Raw genomic sequence first — 5,982 nt, 5'->3', positions numbered from 1 at the left:
CCCCCAAATTATGATGAATAATTTTATTTTTGCTTGAAATATTTAGATAGTTATTATAATTAAAACTATATATATATATTATAGTTTTAATTATTTTGGGACCGATACATATTTGGGCTAAAATCCAGTTCTACAACTTATGACAGTGTGATTCTAATCAAATTAAACTCTGGAGTGAACGTTCTTGTGAGTCTACATGTGCTCAGGATTCACCTTCAGCATAGGCTTAAACCTTTCATATACATTATTGTATAGATTAAAATGCATATCAACTTGGTGAGGATGCTTGCACAAAGTAAGATAATGCATCTTAGAATCAGAAAGATGCCTTGAGGAAAAACAGTGGAAGCAGGACACTTTGGGAATGAATCCAGTCCCAGTGAGCTTTTCACCTTGGCTAGACTCTTGTATATATGCAGCTAAGCTTTAGGGAATACGATTTCAAAGGGATATGCACTCAGTGGGGTTTGGACTTCATCTACAGGCAATAGGATGGATGTCTATTAAATCTATAGATATATAGTTTCCTCTCCACTGAGAAGTGCAGCTATATAATTTAGGAACAGGAATCTAGGTGTTCTTTTTGGAGAATTGAGCTCAGCTGAGGTCCCCTCTGTGACACTACAGAGGAACAGATTAATAAATAGCATTTATGAAGGTAGACATGAGTAGACAACAAAAGTTATTCCAGGGTCTACAGCTTATTTTTCTCCTTGGTCCTTTCTGAAATCATTTACCTCCTGTAAAGAAAAATCAAAATGATCTAACAGACATTGTATACTGTGTTCAAAGTCCCAGTGGCGCTAGACAATTATTCCTAACACAGATCTATGTGAGTCTCAAACCCTCACAATTGACTACATATAAATGAGAAATAATAAACATGAAATATTTGCAATGTCAAAGGCAGAACCTGAAGGGGCATTATAACAACTTATTTTTCTAGGAGGATGCTTTCAGATAAGCCTTGAAGGACGTGTGGTTGCTGTGCACCAGAGTCGATTGTGACTCACAGCAACTCTAAAGAATAGACTCAAACCATCTCACAGGATTTCTTAGACTATACATTTCAGAGGAGCAGATTGCCAAGTCTCCCCCCCACCCCCACCCCTGTGGAGTTGCAAATGGGTTCCAACTATCAACTTCAATTAACAACCTGGCGTTTAAGTATTGCACTCCTAGGGGTCATTGAAAGATATAGAAGGCAGTCAAAAGACATGGCATTCTGAAAATAAATTCAGATAGGTAAGAATATATGTCTAGGTCTAGAGTAGGGAGCTATATCTTGTTGTTTCATCCAAGGAAAGGCTTCAAAAGTGGATTTCAAACAATTAATGGAAGGTTTCGTTGTCTCTATGAAAGTGAAAAAAGGATTTGACTAACATTCTAGTTAAATTCAAAGACCACATTTAGACAAAACTGAGTTTGAAATGGACTCTGATACTTATTAGCTGAAAGGATTCACTATATGTGAAGTAGGAGCAATAATCTCTAAGTTATTGCTGTTGTTGTTTGGTTTAGACTCAAAGCAGTCCTGTGTATCATGGAACGGAACGATACTGGGTCTGTCACAATGTTTGCTATGTGTGAGCCAAATTTTGTAGCCACAATAGCAATCCCCCACCGCCCCCGTCCTTTACTGAATCATGCTTGACGTTCCTCTCTAGGGAACGGTCTTCCTTTTATGCGGCAGTTTTGTGGAACTTCTCTCAAGACCGATTTGCACGTTCGCTGAAGTCTGTCATATGTTTCATACTCTTTGCCAACAACACAATTCAAAGACATTGGGTTTTCTTTAGTCATTCCCCACCTTTCGCAGGCATGTAAGGTAAATGAAAATACCATGGCAGTGCATAAAAATGATCAACTCATTGTTTGTTAGATAGTAAGTACTCAGTATTTCTGTTATCATTTTTTTAAAAACTGAAAAGAATAAAAAATCACAACAGAAATATAACCCAAAGAACTAAATTACACGGTAAACTCCTACTTGACTTTAAAATCTGAAACTTTTGCATATAAAAATACAAATCACAGGGAATAACTTTAGATATAAATATGAGAAATGGCCAGTTAGATATTAATGAGGTGACTACATCGTTGCTATTACTAATTGAGTTTTATTTCATAGCTACCCTATGAACAATAGCAAGACATAGTGTCCAATCCTGCTTCATCCTCAAATCAGCATTATGTATACTATGTAGCTACATTAAACAATACAAATAAATAATAATATATGATTTTCATTTTTGTAGTGGTCCACTTGTGATGCTTTTGCGTTTCTCTACATTGGATTGTCACCCACAGTGAAGGCTACGATCCTTGATCGTCATTAGCAGTGCTTCAAGTTCTTTGCGTTCAACAATCAAGATTTTTCATTTTCATGTTACAGGTTTTCAAAGCCCTCCTCTAAACCTGGTGCTGCAAACTTTTTTATATAATCTGGTTTCTCTGATTATTTCCTCAGCGTTCCGATTGAGAAAGTATAGTGAAAGAGATAACCCGTCCTTTCACCTTCCCACCTTCCCTGAATTTAACAGGAATCCCTTGTTCTTACCACAATGGCTTGTTCTATGTACAGCTTCCGCAGGAGCACAAGTAAGGGTTCTGGGATTCCCGTTCTTCTCAATGAGATCCACAGTTTGCATTATCCACGCAGTCAGAAGTTTTGCATTGCAAATGAAACGCAAGTGAACACCTTCCCTTACTTTCCACTAAGATCCATCTGATGCCAGCCATGAGAGCCATGTGCTATTATTTTCTTCCAAATTTTGCTTGACATTCTAGTAGTTCAAAGTATTGCTTCAGCTTTTATTGAATTTTCTTCAGAATTATTTGATATTAAATTAGTCATATCTTAGTCATATTGTTTGATAATTTTCACACATTGTTGGGTCACTTTTTTTGATGATTCAGATGCACAAATATGGATAACTTCCAATAGGCTTTACCAGGTAGCTTCTATCTTCCTAATACCTTGGCATGGATGATTGAATGCTGCCAGTGAGTGCTTCAGGAGCTTGGTGAAGCATTTCCCTTGGTATTCCATCAATTCCTGGAGACTTGTTATTCACTCATATTTCCACTGCTGCTTGGATTTCTTCCTCCAGTGGCTTTGAGGATAGCATAAAGGTTGTTAATCTTAGTTGTAGAAGTATAGTTTTATATGCGCATAGAACAACTCAAGGAAATAAATGATTGTAGTAAGTAGGCTGATGTAACCTTTATGTCATAAAGCTCTGATAATGACTTTGCCCATTCAATATTATAGACTGAATTATATCAAACTATGAAATATTCAATTACCAAAATAATATCCATTTCAAATTACCATTGCCAAATGGTTTCTATTTTATGTTTTTCTAACAGTTTTATTGGCATATAATTCATATATGATATAATTTGATAGTTCAATCACATCAAGATTTGCTATACAATCATCATAACCATCAGTTTCAGAACAATTTCTTCATTCTTGTTCTCATCGTTCTTAGCTCCTCATTTCCCCTCAACATGTCCTGTCGCACCTGACAGGACCTGTCACTATGAATGTAGCTATCCTGAATTTCATATACAGAAAAGTGTTAAAAAACAAACAAACAAAAAAATACTAACAAGAATAATAGAGTAAACTCAATAAAAAGAAAGTAGAAAATACTAAACACAATTACAAATTTAAACGGATCCTAAGAAAGATCAAATTAGGGGGTCCTAATTTTTAACCTAACTGCATCTGCAACAATCCACTTTGCAATGCTTTCTGTATGTTAGCCAGCCATTCACATCCCTGGTCCATAGTCACCAGGGACTTAATCCACATGTATTTCCCTTTCACTTTAACAAAATCACTGAAATATCATTAAATAGGTCTATAGGGAGATCGATTGTTAAGATATTATATTTTGACCTGTGTCTGCTATAACTGACTTCATGACACTCCCTCTTTCTCTGATCACAGGGCTATTCACATCTCTCAACTACGATCAGAAGGGATTCTCCAGAGGCTTAACCATGTGTGGACCCGGCAATAGATTTTGGGCCTCCACTACCGTCTGTAGCCTTCTGAAAATTAGGTGTTCACAATTTAAGTTCTGAGGCCATTCCTCTCTTTAGTTTTAGATGATGTAACTTACAATCCTTGGATCCCGCAGGGTGGTGAGCTTATGCCATGGGAATTTAGTTGACATCTTGGTAGTATGGCTGCTTGTTGACACACGTCTAACACCACAGACACAATTCCTTCTGATAGCTGGCACCATCGAGTTTCTTCACCATGTTTTTCTATAGCACTCATATTTTTAGTGATGTCTTCATGAAGTCCAGAATCAAGCCGTGCCATCGCATAAGAACTATGTTCTTAGATAGGGGCTAGAACCACAAATTTATTCATGGATCTATGGTTTATATATGTCTCTGGATCAACCGATCACTCCCTGGGGCATCACTTTGACTACCATCAAGCCAATGCTGACTTACAGGGAGCCTATCAGTGCAGAACTGCCCTGTAAGTCTCTGAGTTTGGAAATCTTCATAGGAGTGGAAAGCTTTATCCTTCACTTGTAAAACGAGTTGGTAGTTTTGAACTGTTGACCTTGTGGTTAGCAAATCAACGAGTTAGCACTATGCATGGATAGTGTCAATTAGTTTAGTCAAGGGTAGAGAATTTAAAACACTGTTGAGAAAAGGAAAGTATACAAGTATAGGCCAGCTATGAACCACAATATATGAATTACTGACTTGTCCAAATTAAACTCTGAAGTGACTGATCATACAATCTTAATTTTAAGAAGTCACATGTGCCCAACAATGTCTCCTTGAACAAGATCCTTCATGTCTGAGTGATGGATTTAATATAAAATGTACCAAGCAATTAAGGTTGTATGCAAAAAACATAAAAGATATTTCATCAAGGTAAAGATATTAATATCTATTATTTGATATATTTCTTAACATTATATTGTTATGTAGACTAGTGACACTCTTTCCTATTATTTTCATGTATATTTCTTGATAAAAGAATTTCAGAAGCTTTCAAAATTTTTTGTTTATAGTAATTTTAATATTAATACTATCTTGTTTTATTCAAAAATGTAAAAGCCATATATTTTAACTAACTAGAAATGTTCCTTGGTTTCCCATGGCTCCACATTGATGAATACAAGTGAAAAGGTATGCATTTTTATTATTAGGAGAAACAAATTTATGTTATTTTTGTATTTTCTTGGTTTCAGTTACTTATTAGCCAGTACTTTATGCAATATGCAAATCCTGAGTCCTTTTTTGGTTTGTTTCAAAATAGACATATTAAAATAAACACCGAACTCACTGTCAGCTAGACATTGTGAACTCATCCTGACCCCGATAAGTCAAGGTAGGACTGCTCCTATGAGTTTCTCAGACTGTAACTCTTTGCAAGAGTCGAAAGCTAACCCATAACCACGACACCACCAGAGTTCCTTAAAAGAACGAACTAAAAAGCTCTATGTATCCAAACTCACACGTTGTTGTTGTTGTTAGTTGCCATGCAGTCCGTCAGGACTCAGAGCAACCCTACACACAACAGAAGGAAACACGCATGGACCAGAAGCCATCCTCACAATTGTTCCCATGCAGGAGCCCACTGTGCCAATTAGCTCCTCGATTCCCCACCCAGCACCGAGGCACAGGAATACATTGCTACACCAGGGCATTCTAGGGTATGGGGCAGCATTACGAAGGATTGCAGCAGGCATTTATTCTGTTTAAAAGGCTTGCTGTGCCCATCTTCCCCCTGACTAAGTGACCTCAGCTTGCCGAAGCTGGCGCCCAGCCCATGGGCGTTATCCACACCAAGCAGAAAGATGCAGGGGATTCTTAACTACCTGAGAACATCCTTTGCTCACTCTCCTTCTGTTCTTTGGGGCTCAGCTGGACACAGAAGTGGAGGCATGGCACCAGAGCCGTTTAACTCTTTCCTCAACAAACTACAACAGAGTTTGT

The 5,982-nt window shown here is 37.3% G+C and overlaps 1 protein-coding gene across 1 annotated transcript in view; it reads right to left on the bottom strand.

Moving 5' to 3' along the window:
- Window positions 1–5,982, bottom strand: part of FSTL5 (follistatin like 5) — a gene marked incomplete at its 3' end in the record, with an annotated part of 780,165 nt that overhangs the window by 50,285 nt on the left and 723,898 nt on the right. The window lies entirely within an intron of this gene.

This window comes from Echinops telfairi, unplaced genomic scaffold, assembly GCF_000313985.2.
Source record: "Echinops telfairi isolate 266 unplaced genomic scaffold, ASM31398v2 ScPeMD7_5868;HRSCAF=6743_0, whole genome shotgun sequence".
NCBI classification, from domain to species: domain Eukaryota; kingdom Metazoa; phylum Chordata; class Mammalia; order Afrosoricida; family Tenrecidae; genus Echinops; species Echinops telfairi.
This window is presented reverse-complemented; position numbering and strand designations above follow the sequence as displayed.